We start from the raw sequence: 15,524 nt of genomic DNA, 5'->3' as shown, positions 1-15,524 counted from the left end.
TTGTATATATATATAAAGTTACCTTTTTGTTGACAAACTTAGTTTACCCCAAACCAAGGCATAACAAAAGTATTATATAATGTTGATGACTTAAGACATGTCTTAATTAGATTAACAAATAATTATATTTAAATTATATTTATATTTAAATAAACATTATATTTAATATTGAATACTTTTCAGTTCATGTGAAGTTGAATTTAAATAGAGCTTATTAACTTTATATTATCCAGAAACAAAGACATACATTGAGACATAGATAATTTTAGATACATAGGCATAGTTCTCCGTTTGAAATTTAAAATACCTTTTTGTTTTATTTATTTATTTTGAGTTCCACCAATTTGTTAATGGCTGGAGTCCTAGATAGAGTGGGCTGTGTATCCCAAGGACATGATAAGAGTTAACTTAAGGCTTTTTCTCAGGCCTATTTTTGTTTCCCAGGCAGAACTGGAGCTCCAAAAAAATGTTTTAACAAGTTAACATTTTCCTAACTGCACGTGCAAGAAGAACCGGTTTTGCAATTTCAAAAAAGATTTTTTATTTTAATCAGTTTTCTCCAGAGTCTAAAGAATATCATAGCCATTCAGTGTCAAAAATATCATTTCTCCTTTTTGTAGCTATAGTATATTATTAATGATATATGCATGAGGGAATTGCTGTCACATAGGAAGTAAGGCCTTGGCTACAAAATTTTGACAAATACTAGGACTGTTATGGAGAAGACAATGGTACCTTATTTCAGTACTCTTGTTTGGAGAATCCCAGGGATGGGGGAGCCTGGTGGGCTGACATCTATGGGGTCGCATAGAGTAGGACACGACTGAAGTGATTTAGCAGCAGCAGTAGCAGGACTTTTAAGCATACCTTGAGGTAACAAAGTCTACTGAAATCTTTTATGAGGCCCGATATGATTAGGATAAGGGAGAGAGAAAGTGAATCTCTCCCGGTCTAAAGGGTGTAAAGGTGTATTAAAAAAGCAATCTTGTGAATCAGTAATAATAATGTGCCAATTTCGAGGAATAGTAGTAGGTGATGGGATCTCTGGTTGCAATGCACCCATAGGTTTAATAAAAGAATTAACTTTTCTAAACTCTGTTAAGAGACACCATTTGTTATATTTCTTTTTTATAACAAAAATAGGAGAGTTCCAAAAAGAGCAAGATTCCTCAATATGTTTCAATTTTAATTGTGTGTTTATAAGTTCTTTAGTAGCTTTGTAATTTTTCTTTCATAAGGGGCCATTGCTTTGTCTAAATAGGCTCATAATTTTTCTCAGTTATTTTAATACTTGCTTTGTTTGTTTAACAATGAGCAGTGGCCCCTAGGAAAAATGTGGAATGTATATCTGAGTTTGCCATTGCATAAGTAAGTTCCTTCCTATTAGATTAAGGGTGCATCTATCACATAAGGTCTTAATGCTGTAGGTTGGCCTTTTGGTCTATCATATGGGTAGATTTGAATATTTTGATAAATTTCTTGTACTTTGGTTTGAGAAATTCCTGCAATTTGGCAAGAGACCTTTTGTATAGGTCAGGATTTGGGTCACAAGTGTTTGGAAATAATAATAATATTAGATCCAGTGCCGAGGAGACCAGAAAATCTTTTACCATTAATTTTGATATTTATATTTGGTCGGACATATTTAAATATCAATGATGTCCATAAGGATTGTTTTTGATCTGTATTGCCAAATCTGCCTGTCTGTACATTATTAGAGGAGTTAATAGAAATGTAAGGCAAAAGAAGTAGTTGAGCAATTTTGTCCCCCCTTTTGAATTGCCATAGAATCTGAGCTGACATCATAATTTGAATTTCTCTTTTATAATTTGAATCAATTATTCCAGGGTGAACAGTAATTCCTTTAGAAGCCAAATTAGATCAGCCAAGTAAAAGACTGAAGGTTTGTGGGGGCAGGGGTCCAAAAAGTCCAGTAGGTATTCTAGAAGGGACTGCTTAAGGGTAAAGGAAAAAATCATTTAGGGCTGGTATATTAATGGGAGTACTGCTGGACGTTGAGGGTTTGAGGGAAAAGATAGAATTTGCCCCTGGTTTTTGTTGTAGGGGACCTGGGAGGTCCCCTGTTTGGAGTTTCCTGGAATAGGTTTTCCTTCAATATCAAATTTAAATTAACTGTCTTTGGCCCAATGCATTCCTCTTTGGCAGCAAGGGCAAATTTTTGGAGGTTTTTTTTATTAGCCTTCTTAGGGCAGTCCCTTTCTAAACGGTTTTTATCTCCACATGTAAAGTATCCTTCATTTCCCTTTTTGAAAGGTAGTAGCCATTGTTTCAGCTAGTATTTGCATTTTTAAAGTTTTTGATCCTAGATTGTGACAAGCCTTCAAATAATCAGTAATAGTACTAGTCTCACAAATTGCAGCTATAGCTCTTTGACATTTCTGATTTGCATTCTCATAAACAAGTAATTTCTCCAGCTGTTTTTTGGTTTCTTCTCTGATTACAGTACGGGAAATAGCAGCTTCTAATCTAGCTTAAAAATTAGCATAACTTTTCATTAGGTTCCAACAAAGGAGAGACTTCTGGAGTTGCGACTGTTGGCAGAGAAGAAGCATTTGGAGCAGCCGGGGCAGGGCTAGTGAGAAAATTTTGAGATATTTTGTATTGTTTTAATTGGGCCTTTTGTAAAGTTTAATCATGTAATTTATATTTATGTAATAAGTGTTCTGTCTGTTGCTGAATATTGGAAGGGCTAGAATGTACCTTGAAATGGCAGAATTACAGCTTTAATAAGAGCCCATAGGGGCTAGAGATCAAGTGGAATATTATTTCCTTTTTTGGCTGCTCATTTGACATTTTCTTTGACCCGGAGTCAAATTTCTAAATCAAAACTGCATTTATCAGGAAACTAAGGATTATGTTCAACTACTGTTTGAAGGCACGCCTCTATTCATTGGCGTGAAACCAGAAGTCCCTGAAATGTAAACAAATGGTGAAGTAAAGTAGAAAAATAATGGGGCTGGCCAGCCGTTTGACCCATGCCCTAGTACTTACCGACCTCAATAGGTCCCCGAGTCACTCCGCCCGATACGCCACCTATACCAGTGTCCCTGTTCCTTGGCGCCATTTGTTGGGGTCCTTTATAGACCGGAACCTGGTGGTACGGAGTCGACAATAAGAAAGTAAAAGAGAAAAAGAGAGAGAGAGACAAAAAAGACCCGGGGACCTAAGCTCTGATGGAGCAAAGGTGCTTTAATGATTTTCCTATGAGTATATATAGGCTGTGGTACAAGAAGCTTCTTTCGGGAATGATAGAGATCAGAAAACCAAACGTACAGCAACCGTTACCAAGGGAACAAGGGGTAATGTTAGTCACAAGGTCAGGAGGCAATCCATATCTCAAGGAAGGGGAAGGAGACTAAGCAGTTTTGTCCTAAAGAGAATGTTTACTAAAGGAGACCCAAGCCTGCCTCACACAGTGACCTCAGTCCCTGGGAGCAGCATGCTGTTCCGCTTGAAGAGGGACAAAGAGCTCATGAGAGACAGCACGTAGGAATCCTCCCATCAAACACTCCCTGAAACTGTACAGTGTCACGAACCTCCATCTATAGTTCATCAGGCACTCTGTCTATCAGATCTAGTCCCTTAAATCTATCTCTCACTTCCACTGTATAATCATCAGGGATTTGATTTAGGTCATACCTGAATGGTCTAGTGACTTTCCTTACTTTCTTCAATTTAAGTCTGAATTTGGCAATAAGGAGTTCATGGTCTTGTTTTGCTGACTGTATAGAGCATCTCCATCTTTGGCTGCAAAGAATATAATCAATCTGATTTCGGTGTTGGCCATCTGGTGATGTCCATGTGTAGAGTCTTTTCTTGTGTTGTTGGAAGAGGGTGTTTGCTGTGACTATGGTGTTCTCTTGGCAAAACTCTATTAGCTTTTGCCCTGCTTCATTCTGTACTCCAAGGCCAAACTTGCCTGTTACTCTAGGTGTTTCTTGACTTCTTACTTTTGCATTCCAATCCCCTATAATGAAAAGAACATCTTTTTTGGGTGTTAGTTCTAAAGGGTCTTGTAGGTCTTCATAGAAACATTCAACTTCAACTTCTTCAGCATTCCAGTTTGGGGCATAAAATTGGATTACCGTGATATTCACGGTAATGGTTTGCCTTGGAAACAAACAGAGATCCTTCTGTCTTTTTTGAGACTGCTTCCAAGTACTGCATTTCAGACTCTCTTGTTGACTGTGATGGCTACACCATTTCTTGTAAGGGATTCTTGCCCACAGTAGTAGACAGAATGGTCATCTGAGTTAAATTCACCCCTTCCAGTCCATTTTAGTTTGCTGACTCCTAAAATGTCGATGTTCACTCTTGCCATCTCCTGTTTGACCACTTCCAACTTGCCTTGATTCATGGACCTAACATTCCAGGTTCCCATGCAATATTACTCTTTATAGCATCAGACCATGCTTCTATCACCAGTCAGGTGCTGGTGCTGTTTTTGTTTTGGCTCCATCTCTGAATTCATTCTGTTCTGGAGTTATTTCGCCACTGATCTCCAGAAGCATATTGGGCACCTACCAATCTGGAGAGTTCATCTTTCAAGTGTCCTATTTTCAATAGGCTTCCATAAACAGTGGGCTTTATTTCATGGAGTTCTTTCCAGGGTGTAGCAGCTAACAATGCTGAAACCACCTTACATACAATCTGAAGAGGAGAAATAAATTGATAAACAGCAGATGGCGCGAGCCAGGCTCCTCACTATAGGATTAGGAATTTACAGATAAGCAAAGGAGCGAGAGAATGAAGCTGAGCCCCTGACAGCCTCTCCTCTTGGCTCAGAGTTGCTTCCATCATCCTTAAAAACATCTACTTGTGCTTTATTGACTATGCCAAAGCCTTTGACTGTGTGGACCACAAAGAACTCTGGAAAATATTTTAAGTGTTGGGAATACCATACCACCTGACCTTCCTCTTGAGAAATCTGTATGCAGGTCAGGAAGCAACAGTTAGAACTGGACATGGAACAACAGACTGGTTCCAAATAGGAAAAGGAGTACCTCATGGCTGTATATTGTCACTCTGCTTATTGAACTTATATGCAGAGTACATCAGGAGAAACACTGGGCTGGATGAAGCACAAGCTGGAATCAAGATTGCTGGGAGGAATATCAATAACCTCAGATATGCAGGTGACTCCACCCTTATAGCAGATAGCGAAGAAGAACTAAAGAGCCTCTTGATGAAAGTGAAAGAGGAAGCTTTGCGCAGTGGCAGTATCGTAGCCAATGAGGTTTATCCGAGGCGCGATTATTGCTAATTGGAAAAAAAAAAAAAAGAAAGTGAAAGAAGAGAGTGAAAAAGCTGGCTTAAAACTCAACATTCAGAAAACTAAGATCATGGCATCCCGTCCCATCCCTTCATGGCAAATAGATGGGGAAATGCCGGGACCAGCCAGCAAAATGAACAAGTCCAGATCGCAGCCGCACGGAAGCCTGAGAAAAATGAACTGAAAGTAAAGGATGGGGTCGAGAGGGCTGAATGCTCTTTAGGCAAGTCAGCGATTTTATTGAGTAAAACAGCTACCTTTATACTAGTACAAGCAGAAAACATAGTTCATAAAAAATGCCATCTGGTGTTTGTCACATCAATACAATTCTTTGTCTTACGTGATTGCAGAAGCTTACATCTTGTTTTTGGCATTCCAAGATAAACCACTAAGTGAAGGTCACTACTATGTTTTTCTCAAGGAAGAACAAAGGAGACCCAGCAAATGTTTTACTACTTTATCATGGGGTGGCAGGACAGGGAATGGCCTCTTTCAAGGCTTTCCCAGGGCCTTTTTGGGCCTTGAGCAGGCCGGCTCCCCGCATCTCCCCCTTTTTTATTTATTAAAAAGCCGAGCTTCCCTACTCATTCCTTGAGAAAAAGGAAAACAAAATTATTTTTTCATAATATGGGAAAACTTCATAATTCTTTTAGTAACTAAATTCATAATACATTGTAAAAAAACATGGTCCACAACAAAGAAAACAGAGTACAATAACAAACACTATGAGCAGGTTTTTCCACCAATCACTCTCAAACCAGGATTTAACTTGCTCCCAAAAAGAAAGGGAGGAATCCTGCATAGAAAGTATTTGATGTTGAAGATCATTTACAGCATCAGACACATTGGAAGATAAATCTGGGATATACACACAACATTCTACTTTTATTATAGCACAGGTCCCACCTTGAGCAACAGTAATAATGTCTAGGGCCATTCGGTTTCGTAAAACAGCTTTTCTCATTTGTTTCTGTTCTTCATTTAAAGCTTCAATAGCCTTCTTTGTATCTAGTAAGGCTTGCTGAGTAAAATTAGTTAAAGCATCTACATGGGCCATTATGTCAACCATCCCAATAGAGGGAACAAATACTGCTGTCAAATAATCATACCAATGAAATACAGATTGAGACCTTCTCGCTTTCAAAAAGGGAAGGTTGGCAGGGTTCTTGATGGGCTTATGACTAATGCGGCCAGGAGCAAACACAAATCCAAGGCTGCACCGTCCTACCCAGCCCACAGGCAGCCATGGGCAGACATTAGGACCACAAATCCATTTTGTTCCGTTAGAAGCAACCCATCTGATGCCTGGGTTATAAAGCCAATCAGATCCTGGCCAAGGCGTGGATGTTTTGACAGAAAAAGTAACATCAATTATGCGTTCACACAAAGAATTAGGAGTAATACCCATATGCTTTAACAAATGTCTGGCTAAATTTCTTTTTCCAAAGTTGGGTTGATGTTCTTGTTGTTCCCAGCAAATGTCTGCTTGTTTCAGCAACTGTCCTTTCTCCGGGGTCATCCAAAAGTATTCATCCCAAATCTGATAATAGTCCCCAAAATTTCGGCTGGGGTGATCTTGTCCCTTACTGGAGGAATTAACATACTGATTAAAGGCAGCAGAAATCATCTTAAAACTTTGGTTGGCATCAAATCTTATCCGGGAATCATAAGGTTTCAAATTACACCAGGTCAAAGCTGTAATATTAAGAGAATTAAGGCTAGGGTAAATCTGCTTATATTTGTTTTAAAAATTCACACACCGCAGGTAATTCTTCCTGACTTATTGGCAACACCCACCATGGTAAGCCATTTACAACTGACAAAGCCATGGCAGTGCATACCCAACAAACAGAGGTATTATAAAAATCAGCATAGGAATGAGCCCAAGAGAGAAAAACATTTCCTTCAGCGCTAGGAAAGGCTTGATTCATAACAACGCATGCTAATGCAAGCACCAGGTAGGATGGGGAAGAGTGTGGATTGATTGTATCCGCAGCAATGTGTCTTGCTCGTTCCACGAACTCATGTAGTTGTTGATTTGTTGGCAGAACATTCCTCTCTTGTATCTGCAGCCTCTCCATTCGAGCAGTCAGCGACCCTCTCCGTCTGGCGTACCAGCCTCTCCGGGAGCCAGCGCGGTGCTTCAGCATCCTGTGGAAAAACACAAACATGTCCCCGCCCCCATATCAAAACAGGGTCAGGGCCATGCCATTGATTAGTAATTGGATCTTTCCAAGTTACGAAAGGTTTGTTGGTAGCGGCTAGGGACCAGAATCGCTGTGCTGCTGTCTTGCCTTCAGAGTCCAAATTTTAAAAATTAAGAATAAAAAGGGCATGATGTAAGTAATTATATGGTGTGAGGGGATATAACTCCCCCTTCTTTAGTTTTAATAGCTGGTGTTTTAATGTCTGATGAGCTCGTTTAACGATGCCTTGGCCTTGGGGATTGTAGGGGATGCCTGTTTTAAGAGAGATGGAGAGATGGGAGCAAAAATTAAGAAAAGCGGCAGAAGTATATCCAGGTCCATTGTCCGTTTTGATGGTCTTTGGAGTTCCCATAACGGAGAAAGCTGCAAGGCAATGTGCGATACAATGTCAAGCTGCTTCTCCTGTTTGTAAAGAGGCAAAAATATATCCAGAAAAAGTATCTATATTAACATGAACATATTTCAATTTACCAAAGGGAAGAACATGAGTAACATCCACCTGCCATAAATGGTTGGGAAGGAGGCCGTGGGGGTTCACACCGTAGTGAGGAACAGAAAAAAATTGAGGACAAACAGAGCAGCGTTTAACTATTTGCCTGGCGGCTTCACGGGGTATTTTAAATTGTAATCTGAGGGTATTGCTGTTTTGATGATGTAATTGGTGAGAACGTTCTGCGAGTTGGGTTTGGGAAAGGAAAATATGAGTGGCTGAATCAGCTAATGCATTTCCAGAGGCAAGAGCTCCAGGTAGATTCGAATGAGTGCGAATATGGCCAAAAAAGCAGCTGTAAGTCCTTTGATGTAAAAGAGCTTGTATATCGAGAAACAGTTGCTGAATCACTGAATTAACAGTATAAATAAAAGGAACAGTTTCCAATTGGTTAAGAGCTCTAATAACATAATGGCTATCAGAAAAAACATTCAAAGGTTCAGAGGCAAAATGTTGTAAAACAGCAAACACGGCGCATAATTCTACTTCTTGTGCAGAGGAACAGCCTGTAAACCAGGAGGTAACAGTACCATTAATAACATAAGCAGCCTTCCCGTTTGAGGATCCATCGGTGAATACGGTGACTGCGTCTGTAAGCGGCTGCGAAACAACTACGGAGGGAAACACAAAGTCGTGTTGACTAGCAAAGTGTAGCAGCTTATTAGCGGGAAAGTGATTTTCTAATCTGCCGGCAAAATGAGCTAGGGCTGCATTCCAGGAATCACTGAACTGGAATAGCCAGTCATGTTGTTCCTTTGTAAATGGTAAACAGATAAAGTAAGGGTCTCTCCCCAATAATTCTCTGGAATCTTGACGGCCCTTGGCGATAAGATTACTGACTAGATCAAAATAAGGGGTGAGCACCGGAGCAGGGGAAACAGGCAAATGTATCCAATAAAGAGGGGAATCTTGAAAAAGAACAGCTGTAGGGGTATATTTAGAAGGAAGTATATACAAACCCCATTCTTTTGTATAATCACAATGAGAGCTTGTTTGAGCAGCCAAAGCTTTTTCTACTATATTTAAAGCTTGGCGTCCTTCATCAGTCAAAACCCGAGGTGACGTGGGGTCTGAAGGTCCTTTAAGGATATCAAACAGAGGTTTTAATTCCCCAATAGTGATTTTCAAATAGGGACGAATCCAATTAATATCTCCTAATAATTTCTGAAAATCATTCAATGTTTTCAAATTATCCTTACGAAGTTCCAATTTTTGAGCTTTAAAAGTCTCCCTTTCCAGTCTAAAACCTAGATAAGAATAAGGTGGGCTATGTTGAACTTTCTCAGGAGCTATTTGAAGGCCATAGTGCTGTAAATCAGCCTGGGAGCCGGAAAAGGCAGATAAGCACTTCAAAGCCTACTTGTAGTCCATTTTTTCTATTTCTGTCCGCATAAGTTCCACGTTGTTTTCCAAACTCTGATTTTCATAACAAATAATCTCCCCAGAGAGGCAGGCCCTAGAGACCTGCTTCTAATCACTAGGAGGTAAATATTGACTATTTAAATTCTCAGTGATGGACATAGTAAAAGGAGCAGTTGGTCCATACTGGGCACAGGCTTGTTTTAATTCTTTAATTTGTTTAAATGGCAGGGGTTCATAATACCTTCTTTGTTGAGCGTCTTCAAGGACGGGGAAAAGGATAGGAAATCCTTCCAAGGTTTCTCCCTGTTGCCTCGCCTGGCGAATTGCAAGTTGGAGGGGGGACAGTTCGGAGGTGCTTTTACAGATAATGCCTGTGCGGGAGCCTCAGACCCCTTTTACATATCAGCAATCGGTGGGTCTAATCCGGCAATAAGGGACGGAGGCTGCGATGGTAACTGATTAGAGGGACATAAGACTGGGAAAAAAGCTTTAGGTTAAGAGTATCAAGACGTTTAGTCACAGTTGTAAGCAGTTCTTTAACCTCCCAAAAAGGGGATAAGCCCGCTTGTGTTTTAACAGCGGTTTTTTTCAGCAGCAAATAACTCCCACAGATCATCTGCTTGCTCAGCAGGGTCTAATTCAGAATCAGAGTCAGAGGAACTCTGTACAGGGGGGTTTTCTGCTGTATCAGAACCATGCTCCAAAGGAGGAGCAGTAGGCAAAGTGGGAGGTTTGCCAATTATATTCTTTAACGCAGTCTCCAATTTTTTGCTTTCATTTTCAGGGTCTAAACAGTCTCTGATAAGTGTCCGTAATGAATAGGCATCTAACGGTACCTTCTCAGCCCCATGTAAAGAATAATACTGCTGAATTTGCTCCCCTACCTTCTTCCAAGTTTCTATATTCACAGTCCCATCCTCAGGAAACCAAGGACAAACTTCTTCTACAAACAACAAAAACTTTTCTAATTTATGTTTAGCAAGAGTAACTCCTCTTTCCTTTAACATAGTCTTAAGCATAGTTACAAAAAGCTCTCTACTACTACCTTGACCCATTGTTTATACTCTCGACTAAAAAACCCTCTCCGCCCTGAAAAAAATCCTACTCACGTTTCTTTTTCTTTCTTTTTTTTTTTTTTTTTTTTTCGGGATCCCCTCTGTACTCAGGTTTCAGCGGCTGCGACCCTGTAGTCCGATCGAGTCCGTGTTCAGGCGCCACCTGCCGGGACCAGCCGGCAAAATGAACAAGTCGCGATCGCAACGGCACGGAAGCCTGAGAAAGAAGAGCTGAAAGTAAAGAATGGGGTCGAGAGGGCTGAATGCTCTTTAGACAAGTCAGCGATTTTATTGAGTAAAACAGCTACCTTTATACTAGTACAAGCAGAAAACATAGTTCATAAAAAATGCCATCTGGTGTTTGTCACATCAATACAATTCTTTGTCTTACGTGATTGCAGAAGCTTACATCTTGTTTTTGGCATTCCAAGATAAACCACTAAGTGAAGGTCACTACTATGTTTTTCTCAAGGAAGAACAAAGGAGACCCAGCAAATGTTTTACTACTTTATCATGGGGTGGCAGGACAGGGAATGGCCTCTTTCAAGGCTTTCCCAGGGCCTTTTTGGGCCTTAAGCAGGCCGGCTCCCCACAGGGAAACAGTAGAAACAGTGACAGACTTTATATTTTGGGCTCGAAAATCACTGCAGATGTTGACTGCAGCCATGAAATTAAAAGATGCTTGCTCTTTGGAAGGGAAGTTATGACCAACCTTGAAAGCATATTAAAAAGCAGAGACATTACTTTGCTGACAAAGGTCTGACCAGTCAAAGCTATGGTTTTTCCAGTGGTCACGTATGGATGTGAGAGTTGGACTATAAAGAGAGCTGAGCACTGAAAAATTGATGCTTTTGAACTGTGGTGTTGGGGACGACTCTTAAGACTCCCTTGGGTTGCAAGGAGATCCAACCAGTCCATCCTAAAGGAAATGAGTCCTGGAAGGACTGGAAGGACTGATGCTGAAGCTGAAACTCCAATACTTTGGCCATGTGATGGGAGGAACTGACTCTTGCAAAAAGACCCTGATGCTGGGAAAGATTGAAGGCAGGAGGAGAAGGGGATGACAGAGGATGAGATGGTTGCATACCACTATGGACTCAATGGACATGAGTTTGAGTAAACTCCAGGAGTTAGTGGTGGACAGGGAGGCCTGGCGTGCTGCAGTCCATGGGGTCGCAAAGAGTCAGACACGACTGAGTAACGGAACTGAACTGAACTGCTTCCATCAGGACCACAGTCACCTGCGTGGAGTCTGTTACGATCCGCTTTCCCCCACTTGGCTCTGGCTCTTCCTCCCTGTGATAATTCCAGTGACATTTCTAGCCCAGGTCCCTCTCCCAGGCCAGCCACATTTGTCCAGCCAGTGCATCCCCATCTCACTTCGGGGGCTAACAGGCCCCTCAGAGGACTGTGATCCTGCTGCCCCCCACACCCAGGAGGCAGCCCCGTCTTTCAGGGTTGCTGAGCTCAGATACCTGGTGTGACCAAATAGGACTCTATGTGGTTTTCCCAGGACAGACTCCTTCCCCTATATCCTCTGCTGTAGCCCTTCTCTGAAATATCTAGATTGACGGTCTCCGATGCATACTTCCTGAGTTGCTTTGCAGATGCTAAAGCCGACACCAAAGGGAAGAAGTTAACTACCTGGCGATCATGAGCACATTGCCCCGGAGCTCCTGGGGCCTAAAAATGTGTGTTAACTGTGCTACCTTACCATCCACCAGAACTGTGTGCCAGCTGATCATGCGCCCTGTGTCAGCTGCAGACAGACACTTGCCATGGGCACTTTCCATCTCCCTCTGCCAGGACTCAGTCATGTGCTGCTGTAGCTGTTGGTCTTCAGCATCCCCTGAAAGGAGCTCAGGGTGGAGAGCAGAAATAAGGCACTCTGTGCTCTGGGGAAGCAGGGAACTGGCAGGACTGGTCTTCAGGTAGATATTCTCAGGAGGTGATTTTATAAGCTCACTTCCTGTATCTCATCATATAGAACAATAAAATCCTTCATGGTGATGATGGTTTCTCATGGCTAGCAGAAGCTTCATGAGACTGGCAGAAACTTTCTATTAAAAAAAAATGTACTCGATTGCATGTATTCCTTCTTTACCAAAATCAAATCTATACTGTCCTTCCCCCCTGCCTCTATGGAGCAGTTTCGCTATCTCCCAGGCCACAGTCTTCATTTTGCCCAAATATAACTTAACTTGCAACTCTCACATTGTGCATTTTTTTAAGTTGACACCTGTGACCCCCCTCCCTCACTTGTCCTTTGCAATTGCTTTGCTGAAACCCTTGAAGAAGTTTGGGGTTTTAAATCACAAACCATCTGTCCTCTACATATTGCTGCTTTTACAATGAACATTTCACTTACCTTCACCACAGCCTGGTGTCAGAAGACCGGCTTTACTGCACTTGGGCGTGTGGACCCAAGTTGGGCATGGAAACACTGTGCCTCTCAGGCTCCCACTTCCATGTGCCCGAGTGACTGTCAGCCCCTCCTCCTGAACCTATGACAAGTCTCCACACTAATTCCCCCTGACACCCGCAGCCCTGGCCCAAGTCCAATACCCCCACCAGGCACTGACAACACACTAGGCCCCCATGGTGCATCTCATATGCCAACCCGATGCAGTATTTTGGAAACAAAAACAAGACCCATGATGCTCTCCTCGCTGTGATTTCCCCCTCACCTGATGAAGCCAGGCCTTGATCCATTCCAAGTGATTCCAGCATCCTCATTCTTCTGACAACCCACTGACAAGGCTGTTTGTGCCAGTCTATATGTGACCTTAGTAATCTCCTAAAATGAGGGCTACGTTATACATAGAAAATGGATTGAATGGTGGCCCCAAAGGATGTGTCCCCCAGAACATGTGACCAGGACTACATCCGGGGAAAGTGTCTCTATAGATGTGGTTAAGGATCTCGAGGTGAGAAGATCTTGGGTCGCAGTGGCCCTCAATCCAGCTAACAGCATCTTCACAAGAGACAAAAGAGGAGAGACACAACACAGAGGAGAAGCCACATGAAGATGAAGGCAGAGATAGCAGGGATGCAGCTGTAAGCCTGGGGATGCCTGGAACCCCAGAAGCTTGAAAAGACAGAACTCTATGCTGGAATCTCTGGAGGGACTCCAGCCCTGCAATACCTTGATCTCAGATGTTTGGTCTCTACCTATCTGTTGATGGGTACTTGACATATTTCTACATTTTCAGTTCAGTTCAGTCGCTCAGTCGTTTCTGACTCTTTGTGACCCCATGAATCACAGCACACCAGGCCTCCCTGTCCATCACCAACTCCCGGAGTTTATCCAAACTCATGTCCATTGAGTCGGTGATGCAATCCAACCATCTTCTCTGTCGTCACCTTCCCCTCCTGCCCTCAATCTTTCCCAGCATCAGAGTCTTTTCCAATGAGTCAGCTCTTCACATTAGGTGGCCAAACTATTGGAGCTTCAGCTCTATCATCAGTCCTTCCATTACACACCCAGGACTGATCTCCTTTGGATGGACTGGTTGGATCTCCCTGCAGTCCGAGGGAACTCTATAGAGTCTTCTCCACACCACAGTTCAAAACCATCAATTCTTCAGTGCTCAGCTTTCTTTACAGTCCAATTCTAACATCTATACATGACTACTGGAAAAGCAATAGCCTTGACAAGACAGACCTTTGTTGACAAAGTAATGTCTCTGCTTCTTAACGTGCTGGCTAGGTTGGTCATAACTTTCCTTCCAAGGAGTAAGCGTCTTTTAATTCCATGGCTGCAATCCCCATCTGCAGTGATTTTGCCGCCCCCCAAAATAAAGTCAGACCCTGTTTCCACTGTTTCCCTATCGATTTGCCATGAAGTGATTGGACCGGATGCCATGATCTTAGTTTTCTGAATGTTGAGCTTTAAGCCAACTTTTTCACTCTCCTCTTTCATTTTCATCAAGAGGCTCTTTAACTCTTCTTCACTTTCTTCCATAAGGGGGGTGTCATCTGCATATCTGAGGTTACTGATATTTCTCCCAGCAATCTTGATTCCAGTTTGTGCTTTGTCCAGTCCAGAGCTTCTCCTGATGTACTCTGCATCGAAGTTAAATAATCAGCGTGACAATATACAGCCTCGCTGCTGCTGCTGCTAAGTTGCATCAGACGCGTCCGACTCTGTGTGACCCCATAGATGGCAGCCCCCCAGGCTCCTCCATCCCTGGGATTCTCCAGGCAAGAGTACTGGAATAGGTTGCCATTGCCTTCTCTGATACAGCCTTGACATACTCCTTTTCCTATTTGGATCCAGCCTGTTCAGTTTTGACTGTTGCTTCCTGACCTGCATACAGGTTTCTCAAGAGGCAGTTCAGGTGGTCTGCTATTCCCATCTCTTTCAGAATTTTCTACAGATTATTGTGATCCACACAGTAAAGGCTCTGGCATAGTCAATAAAGCAGAAATAGATTTTTTTCCTGGAACTCTCTGGTTTTTTCGATGATCAAGCTGATGTTGGCAATTTGATCTCTGATTTCTCTGCCTTTTCTAAAACCAGCTTGAACATCTGGAATTTCACGGTTCACGTATTGCTGAAGCCTGGCTTGGAGAATTTTGAGCATTACTTTACTAGCGTGTGAGATGATTGCAATTGTGCGGTCGTTTGTACATTCTCTGGCATTGCCTTTCTTAGGGATTCGAATGAAAACTGACCTTTTCCAGTCCTGTGGCCACTCTTGAGTTTTCCAAATTTGCTGGCATAGTGAGGGCAGCCCTTTCACAGCGTCATCTTTCAGGATTTGAACTAGCTCAACTGCAATTTCATCACCTCCACTAGCTTTATTCACAGTGATGCTTCCTAAAGTCCACTTAACTTCACATTCCACGATGTCTGGCTCTAGGTGAGTGATCACACCGTCATGATTATCTGGGTCATAAAGGTCCTTTTTGTACAGTTCTTCTGTGTATTCTTGCCACCTCTTCTGAATATCTTCTGCTTCTGTTAGGTTCATACCATTTGTGTCCTTTATTGAGCCCATCTTTGCATGAAATGGTCCCTTGGTATCTCTAATTTTCTTGTAGAGATCTCTAGTCTTTCCCATTCTATTGTTTTCCACTATTTGCATTTTTCGGTGAGGAAGGCTTTTTTATTC

At 42.1% G+C, this 15,524-nt stretch overlaps 1 pseudogene; it reads left to right on the top strand.

Annotated features, from left to right (window-relative positions):
* Window positions 1-5,223: 5,223 nt before the first annotated feature.
* Window positions 5,224-5,304, top strand: LOC136155220 (U4 spliceosomal RNA; annotated as a pseudogene).
* The last annotated feature ends 10,220 nt before the right edge of the window (window positions 5,305-15,524 follow it).

This window comes from Muntiacus reevesi, unplaced genomic scaffold, assembly GCF_963930625.1.
Source record: "Muntiacus reevesi unplaced genomic scaffold, mMunRee1.1 SCAFFOLD_170, whole genome shotgun sequence".
Classification (NCBI taxonomy): Eukaryota; Metazoa; Chordata; class Mammalia; order Artiodactyla; family Cervidae; genus Muntiacus; species Muntiacus reevesi.
This window is presented reverse-complemented; position numbering and strand designations above follow the sequence as displayed.